Source organism: Octopus bimaculoides, chromosome 3, assembly GCF_001194135.2.
Source record: "Octopus bimaculoides isolate UCB-OBI-ISO-001 chromosome 3, ASM119413v2, whole genome shotgun sequence".
Lineage (NCBI taxonomy): Eukaryota > Metazoa > Mollusca > Cephalopoda > Octopoda > Octopodidae > Octopus > Octopus bimaculoides.
The window spans coordinates 10,969,894-10,982,561 of record NC_068983.1 but is presented as its reverse complement, the minus strand read 5'-3'; the positions used below and the strand labels follow the sequence as shown (position 1 = coordinate 10,982,561).

Below are 12,668 nucleotides of genomic sequence, written 5' to 3'. Positions count from 1 at the left end.
TAAGCCTGTTGTATGTGTACATGTGTGTGTGTGTGTGTGTGTGTGTGTTTGTGTTTATTCCCCCACCACCACTGCTTGGCAACCAGTGCTGGTTTGTTCACAACCCTGTAACTTAGCAGTTCAGCAAAAGACACCAATAAAATAAGTACCAGACTTTGAAAAATAAATAATGGGAATGATTCGTTCAACTAAACCCATCAAGGCAATGACTCAACATGGGCACAGTCCATTGATTGGAACAAATGAAAGATAAAGAATGGTACTGGATTTTTTTAACATCACACACACACACACATCAGGCCTCAGTGTAGTATGTCAACCAAATTTGCTCAATGTATTTATCAATCCAAGGATACAATAGAAGACACTCACATAAGGTGCCACATAGAGGAATTGAACTCAAAAACTACTCAGTCATGCATATATCTGATTACACCAACCATTTCTATTTATAGTCTGTTTTTCTGATAATCCCTTCTAACTGGCATGGCAAGTTATGGACACATTAACTCACATCTCTCAGCTTGTAAAATCAGTGGGGTTTATCACCCAACAATTAGGGAAGGTCTAGTAATTGACTAATTATTGCACTAGTGATTAGAATAATTAAATAGTTAGCCTTTTTATTTCCCAAAGGCATCGTTTATTTTGGTGGCATTGAACAATTTTCTATGTTAATCAGAAAAAACAAACAAATTCTTAATAATACAGTAAGTCTAGCCAATAAAGGAGACACTACATGACTGCATGACATGAGAAATAGCAACCAAATTCACCTCAAATTACAGCCCATTTGAAGAGAGAAGACACACAGGATAATCAATAGAGCACAAGAAAAAAATGCTTAACAGCATTTATTTTAATGTTCTGTGTTCAAATTCAACCATGCCTTTCATCCTTTCATCCCAAAATTTCAGGCCTTGTGCCAAAATTTGCAACAATTATTATTATTATTATTATTATTATTATTATTATTGAGCACTAACAGCACCACCTGAGCGGGATCACTGCCAGAGCAGCGTCTCGCTTCCGTGACAGTGGCATGTAAAAAGCACCATTTCAGCGCGATTGTTTCCAGCTTCACTTTACTGGCACTTGTGCCGGTGGCATGTGAACAAAACATTGGACTGACTCCTGTGCAGGTGGCAAGTAAAAAACACCATTTGAGCATGGCCGTTGCCAGTACCACCAGACTGGCCTTCTTACCGGTGGCACGTAAAAGCACCCACTACACTCTCGGAGTGGTTGGCGTTAGGAAGGGCATCCAGCTGTAGAAACTCTGCCAGATCAGATTGGAGTCTGGTGCAGCCATCTGGTTCGCTAGTTCCCAGTCAAATCGTCCAGCCCATGCCAGCATGGAAAGTGGACGTTAAATGATGATGATGATGATGATGATGATGGTGGTGGTGGTGGTGGTGGTGATCATGATCATCATCATCATCATCATCATTAAGGTGACGAAAATGACGTTAGAACGTAAAGATGTACCAAATGCTTTCATCCTTTTGGGGTTGATTAAATAAGTACCAGTGAAACACCAGAATTGATATAAGCAACTTACCCCTCCCCACAAATTTCAGGCCTTGAAACTATTGTAGAAAGGATTATTATTATTATTATTATTATTATTAAGGTGAAGAGCTGGCAGAATTGTTAGCATGTTGGATGAAATGCTTAACAGTTTTTCACCTGTTGCTACGTCCTAAGTTCAAATTCCACTGAGGTTGATTTTGCCTTTCATTCTTTCAGGATCGATAAATTACATACCAGTGAAACACTGAGGTTGATGTAATCAACTAGTCCCCTCCTCCCAAATTTCAAGCCTTGTGCCTTTGTAGAAAAGATTATTATTATTATTATTATTATAAGAGGGGCAAGCAGACAAAATCGTTAGCAGCATTTCATATATCTTTACATTCTGAGTTAAAATTTTGCTGAGGTCAACTTTCCCTTTTATCATTTCAGGGTCGATAAAAGTACCAGTCATGTATTGGGGTTGATAAAACCGATTAGCCCCCACCCCCAAATTTCAGGCTTTGTGCCTATAGTAGAAAGAATTATTATTATTATCTAAGTTGGCAAGAAGACGAAATTGTTAGTATGTCAGATAAAATGCTTATTGGCATTTCTTCTGCTTTTTATGTTTTGAGTTCAGATTCCAATTTGATGAAAATCATCCTTTCAGGGTTGATAAAATAAGTACCAGTTAAGCTTTTCCCCCGTCAAAATTTTAGGTCTCAAGCCTATAGGAGAAAAGAACTATTATTAATTGGATAGTATGAATTATTGAAGGTTAGTGTGTGGTAGAAAGAGGTGGCGAGCTGGCAGAAACATTAGAACGCTGGGCAAAATGCTCAGCGGTATTTCGTCTGCCGTTACCTTCTGAGTTCAAATTCCACCGAGGTCAACTTTGCCTTTCATCCTTTCGGAGTCGATGAATTAAGTACCAGTTTTGTACTAGGGCCTATCTAATCGGTTGCTCCCCTTCCCAAAAATTTTGGGCCTTGTGCCTAGAAAAGAAAAGAATATTGTTTTTACTTTTCATCTGCCTTTACGTTCTGAGTTCAAATTCTGCCGAGGACGATTTTGCTTTTCATCCCTTTCGGGGTCGATAAATTAAGTACCAGTTATGCACTGGGGTCGATGTAATCAACTTAATCCCTTTGTCTGCCCTTGTTTGTCCCCTCTATGTTTAGCCCCTTGTGGGTAATAAAGAAATAAGAAACGTTAGCACACCGGGTGAAATGCTTAGCGGTATTTCGTCTGCCACTACCTTCTGAGTTCAAATTCCACTGAGGTCGACTTTGCCTTTCATCCTTTCGGGGTCGATAAATAAAGTACCAGTTATGCACTGGGGTCGATGTAATTGATTTAATCCGTTTGTCTGTCCTTGTTTGTCCCCTCTATGTTTAGCCCCTCGTAGGCAATAAAGAAATAAGAAAGAGGCCTAGTAGATGTTATAAGAAATGTAAAAGTGACAACTTCAAAAATTGAAGTCTATCTTTGAAAATACCATTTACAAATTATACAAGCAACTTTTCTTTGAATACAAATTTGCTTTTTTTTATGCTATGGCAAATCTGAGTTTATTAAAGTATGATAACCAAAGCTAAAGTTTAAAACATTTTATATATGGAAGACATGTTTTAATATGGTCTACGTAAAATCAAAGCTTAAAACCAATATGAGAGAGATGTATGACGATACAAGGCAGTGAAATATTAATGGTGAATAAAGCCATGTTGTTAGTAGCCCAGTACCTAACTTATTTTGTTTCTTAAGGAAATTTTTCTTCTCTTAAACACCACAGGTTTTCTATAGGCTTAGAACCTTGCTAAAAGGACATACGTGATTCCTATTCTCTTTAAAACTAATAGCTGAGACCCTGCATTGCTCTGACTCATGAAACAAAGTCTACATATGGTGATACGTCACTAAATAATTGCTGATTACAGTAAAATTTTATTTTCTGGCTGATCAGTCGTTGAATCAAACAAAGAGCTGTGATTACAGGATTAAACTGACATGTTTGCTTTGTTTTCAGTTATCCTTTTCCCTTTCAATTCTCAGTGCCTTAAAAACACCCTACCTTTAGGCTATAAGGGAAACCCTAAATCACACATATGATGTACAAGCATTAAATCAAGAAATAATAATAATAATAATAATAATAATAATAATAATGATAAAAGTTTCAAATTTTGCCACAAGGGTAACAGTTTTGAGGAAGGGGATGAGTCAATTACATCAACCCCAGTGTTCAACTGGTACTTATTTTATCAACCCTAAAAGGATGAAAAGCAAAGTCAACCTCGGCAATAGTAATAATAATAATAATAATAATCTTTTCTGTTATAGGCACAAGGCTTGGAATTTTGTGGGAGGGGTATTGTCGATTACATCAACCTCAATATTTGACTGGCACATGTTTCATTGACCCAAAAGGATGGAAGGTAAAGTCAACCTCGATGACATTTGAACTCAGACCATAAAAGCTGGCCAAACTACTACCAAGCATTTTCTCTGGTGCACTAATGATTCTACCAGCTTGTTGCCAATCCTTTCTACAATAAGCACAAAGCCTGAAACTTAGTTGGAGGGGTCTAGTTGATTACACTGACCCCAGTGTTATTTTACTGACCCCCAAAAGGATGAAAGATACAGTCAACCTCAGAACATAAACATAGATGAAGTGCCGCTAAGCATTTTGCCCAGTGTACTAATGATTCTACCAACTCGCTGCTTTAACAAAAATAATAATAATGGCTGTGTGGTAAGTAGCTTGCTTACGAACCACATGGTTCCAGGTTCAGTCCCACTGTGTAGCACCTTAGGCAAGTGTCTTCTACTATAACCTCGGGCCGACCAAAGCCTTGTGAGTGGATTTGGTAGACGGAAACGGAAAGAAGCCCGTCGTATATATGTATATATATATATATGCATGTGTGTGTGTGTATGTTTGTGTGTCTGTGTTTGTCCCCCCACCATCGCTTGACAACCGATGGTGGTGTGTTTACGTCCCCCGTAACTTAGCAGTTCGGCAAAAGGGACTGATAAAATAAGTACTAGGCTTACAAAGAATAAGTCCTGGGGTCGATTTGCGCGACTAAAGGCGGTGCTCCAGCATGGCCACAGTCAAATGACTGAAAAGAGTAAAAGAATAAAGAGTAATGATGATGATGATGATAATAATAATAATATTGCTGAATCTGAAAACTTTAGAGATATCCTACAATCTAGATGTATTGCAAAAGTTGGCATTGCTTGAAACTGCACGCATATTGCATAAAGTACTGTCTGTCTGAGGTCCTTGTTGTGACTTGACAAACAGTACAAAACCCCGGTAGACACAATATCTTCAATCAACAACCTCACGATATTGTATACTATGCGACGTTCATAATGATAATAATAATTCTTTCTACTGGAAGCACAAGGCCTCAAATTTGGGGTAGGGATTAAGTGAATTATATCGACCCCAGTGTTCAACTGGTACTTATTTAATCGACCCCCCGCTGAAAGGATGAAAAGACAAAGTTGACCTCGGTGGAATTTGAACTCAGAACGTAGTGGCAGACGAAATACTGCAAAGCATTTCGCCTGGCGTGCTAAAAATTTTACCAGCTCACCACCTTAAAAATAATAACAATAACAATAATAATAATAATAATAAAAATAAAAATGATAATAATAATAATAAAAAAGACAATGGGTACAATACTTAAAGCAGATGTTATCAGCTAAAGTTAGTCATGAAAGGCTGAAGTATTTCACTATTTTTAATAGTAGTATTAAAGAGAAGAATCAACAACAAAACTAAGAGCTAAAGTAGAACATAACCTAAAGCAAAAAGCCAACAAGAATTCATTTATAGTAATGGTTATCATTAAAAATATAAAAATTAAGACATTTTGAAAGTGACAATAAGTCTTGACCTTAGAGTCTTACACCCACTTTCCCGAGTTTTATTTTTTTTTTAAACTCTTTTTACCACCTCTTTTCTATTACTATAATAACTATTTGCTATTATTAATCCAAAGCTATGACATAATTTAGTATGACTTGTTGGGCAAGTAAAAATACAATCGGGCAGATAATAATACTGAAATGGAGGGCCAGAATGTCACACAAAAAGCACTTGCCAATAATGCAGTGGAATTTTAAAACTGATAATTATAGATATTAAAATAAATGAAAAGAACCTTCTTCAAGAAGAGAGATAAAACAACACCTGACTTGTCTCCTCCACAAACCTCAACAATTTAGAGTGTGAACAGAAAATACAACATAACATAAAACCTAAAACAACATTGGGTAAATATAACCAGGTTTACTCTTTTCCTTTCATATATTTTTGTATCCCAACATACATTTCATTTGAATGTGTTTTCTTTTTTCTTTTATTTTAGAAGTTTATATTTTTGAAAGGAGCTGCTTAGAAAAGGAGCAGGGATCAATAATATTTTGTGCTATTAGCTACAGTATGTTTCTATCTGAACTTGTCACTTTGAATTTGTTTTTCCTCCAAGAACTCTACTCTAATAATACCTTCTGAAAAGGATCCTATTTAGGGTCAAAATTATTGAAATAGTGCATAAATCTTCATTTATGCACTATTCTTACACTGAAATCCTTAACCATTTAGCATTTAAACCGGCCACATCCAACTCAAATATTCTGTTTTATATATTCTGTTTTAATATTCTGTTCAAACCAGTTAGATCTAGTCTCTCACACCTATTTTACAGTATCATTCTAAAATTATACAATCACATAATCAAAATCTCAAAGCTACAAGGTAATGCATGATTAATTCAAATTAATGCAAATAAATAAGCATTACATTTGACAGAGTAAGTTGAATGCTAAAGGGTTAACGAGGAAATTTTTACACAAATCACTTTTCTGATACCCAACCTGGTGCTCCTAATTTCATGATACAAACTGCCTGTTTTTAAGTGATCTAAATTAAAAACTTTCATCAAAATTGTATGTTAATTTAAGTTCCAAACACCAGCTTAATAATGACAAAGTTACTTTTACTAAAACCTTCATTATTTTCAAAATTAATTGAAACAAAAGCAGTGTATTTCGACAGAAATATAGAACAAAAGGCTTAGTCTGATATGACAAAATATAAAGTAAAGAACAATGTTTTACACCAACCATATTGGAAGAGAGACAAGCACAACTGCATGCTTCTGTAAAGGATGCAATAAAAACTTACACATTGGAATTTAAAACTTTGAACTCATAAGACAAGAATCAGTTAAAATATTTCACCAGCTGGTGAAGATAAAAAAAAAAAAAAAAAAAAAAAAAAAAAAAACAGGGCTTCAATTGAATCCCCTTAGCAACTCTACCACTAACATACACCAACCATTTTATTATATATACATAGGTGCAGGTGTGGTTGTGTTAGATCCCATGGTCCCAGGCAGAGTCTTACTGCATGACATCTTAGGCAAGTGTCTTCTACTATAGCCTTAGGCCAACCAAAACCTTGTGAGTGGATTTGGTCGATGGAAACTGAAAGAAGCCCATTGTATATATATTTACATGTGTGTGTCTTTGTGTCTGTGTTTGTCCCACCACAACTTGACAACAGGTGTTGGTGTGTTTAAGTCCTTGTAATTTAGTGGTTCAGCAAAAGAGATTGATAAAATAAGTACCAGGCTTGGGGAAAAAAAAAAAAAAGTATTAGCATTGATTTATTCCACTAAAAATTCTTCAAGGTGGTGCCCCAGCATGGCCACAGTCTAATGACTGAAACAAACAAAATGTAAAAGATATTCATCTACTGCAAGCATACAAACACACAAACATGAATACAAATTTATACACCATGGAGACCTATCACACACATGCAATAAATATACATTCACATGCCTCAAACTGCCTTCACTCGGAAAAGAAAGTCTTATCACTTTCTTAGCAACTAGCTTGTTTTCTATAGAGAGAAAAAAAACTTAAATTTCAGGAATAGAACACATGTACACACATGCATGCATATACACAAACTCATACACAAAAGCAAGGTGAAGTCAGACTGGTGCATAGAATGAGTAATCTATTAGAAATTTCATTAATATTCACAAAAAATATAATTCAGGTGTTGCTTAAAAATAATGATAAAACCTGTTGATAATTAACATGGTGAAAAGATCACTATGAAATCCTTGTATTGCTCCTGCTTCATTTCATATCCCTACAAATATTGAAATATTTGGTGTAAGTGCATTGGGCAGCTTCTCCTTGCACCCTTTAAACTCATGATTTGCTGAAAGGCAAATGGGATAAAAATATTTTCACTAGATGTAACTAGTCTTATTCACAACAGATCATTTTAAAAAATTTGTTTTAATTTCATGAGAACCACTGCAAAATAGCAAAACAATATAGATTTGACTTACATAACTAGCTGCATTTAATCAGTGTGGAATCAGCAGTCATGCAATAGATAAACTTTTAAAATTCAAACGGTTTAGTATCAGTCTCACAAAATTTTGAGTTTTTTTTAAAAAAAACATTTTCATAGATTGCGTTTGTATTATACAACACGAATAACACAGATTCACCGAAAATTTATGATTTTGTTCTTTCGTGCTGGTGGCACGTTAGAAAATCATTTGAGCGAGGTCGTTGCCAGTGCCACTGGACTGGCTCCTGTGCAGGTGGCACATAAAAAAGACCATTTTGAGTGTAGCTGTTGCCAGCACCGCATGACTGGCCATCGTGCCAGTGGCACGTAAACGCAATCACTACACTCTCGGAGTGGTTGGCGTTAGGAAGGGCACCCAGCTGTAGAAACTCTGCCAGATCAAATTGGAGCCTGGTGCAGCCATCTGGTTCGCCAGTCTTCAGTCAAATCATCCAACCCATGCTAGCATGGAAAGCAGACGTTAAATGATGATGATGATTGTTAATGATTTTCTTAAAACTAAAAATAATGTTGGAAGTGGTTACTTAAAAAGAAAAGAAAAATTAATTCATTTCACAAGAATCCACTTTGTACAAAGCTGTCTGTACAAAGTCGCTCAACCTGCTAACACTAACAACCAAATCTCCTTCAAATTACATACCACGAAAGAGAAGAAAAGAAAAAAAAAGAGGTAGACATTAGGAAATGTCCTAGATATACAATGCTCAGGAAGAAGATAAGTTGGTTAAAGCATGAATGCTAGTCAAAAGGATAACATCTGTAGGTGACTTAGAGCCAAGTGACAAAAGCATCTTGGCAATATCAAGACTCTGAATTCCAGTAGTTGTTTTAGCACAAAGAATGCTTGCCGATACAAATATAGTTTTAACATTTTTTTCTTTCATCCTCCCGGCTTTACGTCCTGAGTTCAAATTCTGTTGAGGTTGACTTTGCCTTTTATCTGTTTGGGTTCAACAAAATAAATACCAGTTGAACTCTGGGGTTGATGTAATTGGCTTATCCTCTCTCCCAAAATTGTTGGCCTTGTGCCATAATTTGTAATCAATATTTTTTCTTTTATTCAAGTCAAGAGTTCAACAAGTTTTGGAGTTCATTTTGCATGCTGTTTTACTTGTCTTTTCCCCACATCTTATTCTTTCCTTGCTTATCTATTTTTATATTTCTACCATTAATAGTTGCTGCACACATAAATCTCATTCTGATTAAAATATTACAAATCTGCTGCCATTTCTAAGTCTTCGTTGGTTATCAACCCCAGAAAATATAACAAAATTAAACTTGCATACCTGATCTGGCTGAATTTAAACTTTCCTACAAACTGTTATATTTCTTCCTTATCCTTTAATTATCATGGATTTTGAAGTATTTTCATGAAAAATATTTTTTTCAATTTGTTTCTTGTATCTAAACAAATTCTATAGTCACTTTCATCATTTTGTAATTGTTTCCTCCATTTTTGTCAAATTTCTGTTTATTTTGATGTTTGTATAGCAGGGTATTTCACTTTTCTCACCTGTACCTTTCTTCTTGTTTCTTTCTATGTTGAACATTGTGTTTTGTCACCAGAGTAATTGCAAAACCGGATGGATAGTCAAATATTTGCAGTGCCACAACAAAGTAACAGTCCAATGACTGAAACCGGTGCAAGAGTGTACATCAATGCTTTAACACCCACTGTTCCATGCTTCATAAGATGGATGGATGGATGGATGGATGGAATTTTACTGAGGAAGATTTTCTATGGCTGGATGCCCTTCTTGTCATCAACTCTCACCTGTTTCCAACTAAGGCCAAATATATTTCACAGAAGACTGGAAATGAACAAACTCACTTATATGACAATGTTGCTCATTTACAACTGTCTAGACAAGGGCACATAAAAAATACATACATACATACGATGGGTTTCTTTCAGTTTCCATCAATCAAATCCTCTCACAAGGCTTTGGTCAGTCTGAGGTTATAGTAGAAGACACTTGCCCAAGGTGCAGTGCAGTGGAACTGAATCCAAGACCACATAGTTGGGAAGTAAGCTCACACTGTCATGCCTGCAATTATGCATTCATATAACATTAATTCGAACAATGTTTCTGAATGTACCTGAGTATGAGTTCAAGGACAGAAACATGAAAAACTCATTAAGACAGAAAAAGAAAAAATCTTGAATGTCAAAGAAATTTTACACACGTCAAATCTTAGCAAACTAAGGTAAGCTGATATCTCAAGAAATTATAATAATATATAATGGTTAAGAGGAATGGAAACATCTTAAAAGTTATATCTACAGTTAAAATGATTTCTTTACATACATTGAAAAATCACAGTACACAGTTTTCCAATTGCTATATTGACAAAAACTGTTCATTAGTATTAAAAGGAAGAGACGCAGATAGTGTTTGTTTTTTTTTGTATCTGTAATAGATATATGGAAAGAAGAGGTGAGATCAGATAAGAGGATGCAAGGCCTCACAGGTGAGACGACACAGTTAAACAACTGACAATATATGCTGTACAGAAAACCTGTCTGACTGATGCCATCAAGGAAAGATTAATAAATAAAAATGCTAAAATTGTGTTGTTGATTTACTTATACATGCAAATTCTTTTGTTTGTTGATGACTTAATTCACTTCACAAATAAAGAAACATGGGAAAAAAAATGCTAGCATAGGAGGGTTAAGTATTATTTAAAAATATTCTTCTTTTTTTTGTCTTTTTGTAAGTTTGGTCTGAGAGTGTGGCTGTTGCAGGCCTTTTGTGACATGTGAAATTGATGCTATTTATGTTCCATAAGAAGTGAAGCAAGTTGACAGCTGAAGGAAAAGCATGAATAGAGAGGGAATTACAAAAGCCAATGTCCTGGGGGAGTAAGAATTTAGCATAACAGTTAATGCAGTTTCTGGGGATTGGACACAAGAAATGGGTGATGAGTGAGACAAGGATACCTGAGTAGGAGCGACATGAGATCAACTGGATCTGAGCAGCAGAAGCCTTTATAGTTGAGGTAGAAAAGGCAGTCAAAGGAGAGAGTAGATCTCGGAACCAGAGTCTGGAGTGTCTTTGAGCAATTTCATAGCAATTGGTTAAACAGACTTTCTTCAGATGTGGTCTAGTGTGTGTGTGTGTGTGTGTGTGTGTGTGTGTGTGTGTGTGTGTGGTATGACCCCCTTGTGGATTTCACTTGAGCTTTGTGGGGAGTTAGTAGTTGTTGGGGAATAAAGAATTTGCCGGCTCTGAAGAGAAAGGCCAATCTTTGAGGTCCAGTCTTTGCTCTGATGAAGATATGCAATCACTAGGAGAGATTCTCTGTAGAAGCAAGCCCAAGCATTTACAGCGAGTGTTCTAGGTGCATGCTGACTGTGTTTTAGGAATGATATATTATTTTCTTGATATATATAATGATTATAATTGTTAACTATTGAGGGATACAAAATTGGCGTAACTACATTGGAAGACGCTTTTGAAATCTCTGCTCATGGAGCCAGTACAGGTTTGACATGAGGTGCATAGGTTGCATGTAGATAATACTTGCATGCAGAAAGTGAGGCAAGAATGAAATATGGTATCATCTGCAAAGGAGTAAATATTGTTGGAGATGATGGCAAGGAGGTTGTTGCGTAAGAGAAAGAGCGCGAGAACAAAACTGAATGCAGTGATATACCTGAGTTAATAATGCAGACTAGAGACAGCTCCATCAGTACAAGGTGTGAAAGTGTAATCTGACATGAAGCTCCTTATTAGAGACACAAGTGATAGATAGACACCTCCCCCATGGGTGGGTATGTTTTGTAGGTGATTCTTGCAGGGTCAAACAGAGTTGAAAGCTTTGCTAATGTTGAAAGCAACAACAATGCTATCACCAAATTTCTTGAGGGACCAGGGGCCAGCAGTGAATCACATAAAAAAAGCAGGCTGCCTGCAGATTTCAATGACTGGTATTTTACTCTGGTTTCATGTAATTAGGTAGATATGAATCAAACCTCTAGAGGACAGGATCCCAGTCTATAAGAGTATTTCCAGATAATCTGGTACCTATTGCCAAAAGCTAAGTACTGAAATAAGATTGTATACAGGGGTCTGCTGGAAGTAGTGAAATACATATGGGATTTGAACTCAAGACTCGATCTGGGAGTCCAATAGTTTTCCACTCAGCCATCTCATAACAAGGCATCATATAACAGTAGTTAAAAAAAAACAAATGACTATAAGAAGACTAGAAATTGTTACGTCAAACGTGATGCTTCACAGATAAGATAGCAAATTGTGAAATGAATGGAAATATGTCATTACAAACTCATCCAATTCATACCATCAAGACAAAAATAGAAAGAAAAAAAATTATAATAATAGCGACAATTCTGTATTAATTTTCCACCCATTTTTATACTGATCTACAACTGATATATTAGTATTTTAAATTGTTGATTTGTAGTTTCTAATATTACATATTTATATCCCAAACTGATAAGAAACACAACCAGAGAGACTGAGAAAATAATGTCGGTCTTTGATAAGAAATCAGAGAAAACAGATAGAATTAGTAAAATATACTGGAACTAATTTTAGGCAAAAGTGATATCACACACACACATACACACACAGAATAATTAACCATTACGTCAATGGCTGATATCTCTTCTTTTAACTTCACTGGGCATACACACACACACACACACACACACACACACACACACACACACACACACACACACACACACACACACACA

General features: G+C 35.9%; 1 protein-coding gene and 1 long non-coding RNA gene across 2 annotated transcripts in view; one reads left to right on the top strand and one right to left on the bottom strand.

Annotated features, from left to right (window-relative positions):
* LOC106877486 (putative uncharacterized protein DDB_G0279653) overlaps positions 1-12,668 on the bottom strand; it is a 224,664-nt gene that overhangs the window by 129,381 nt on the left and 82,615 nt on the right. The window lies entirely within an intron of this gene.
* LOC128247262 (uncharacterized) lies at positions 5,456-10,512 on the top strand. Its single transcript, XR_008263616.1, has 2 exons — positions 5,456-5,814; positions 9,509-10,512. It is a non-coding gene; the product is annotated as an uncharacterized LOC128247262 (long non-coding RNA).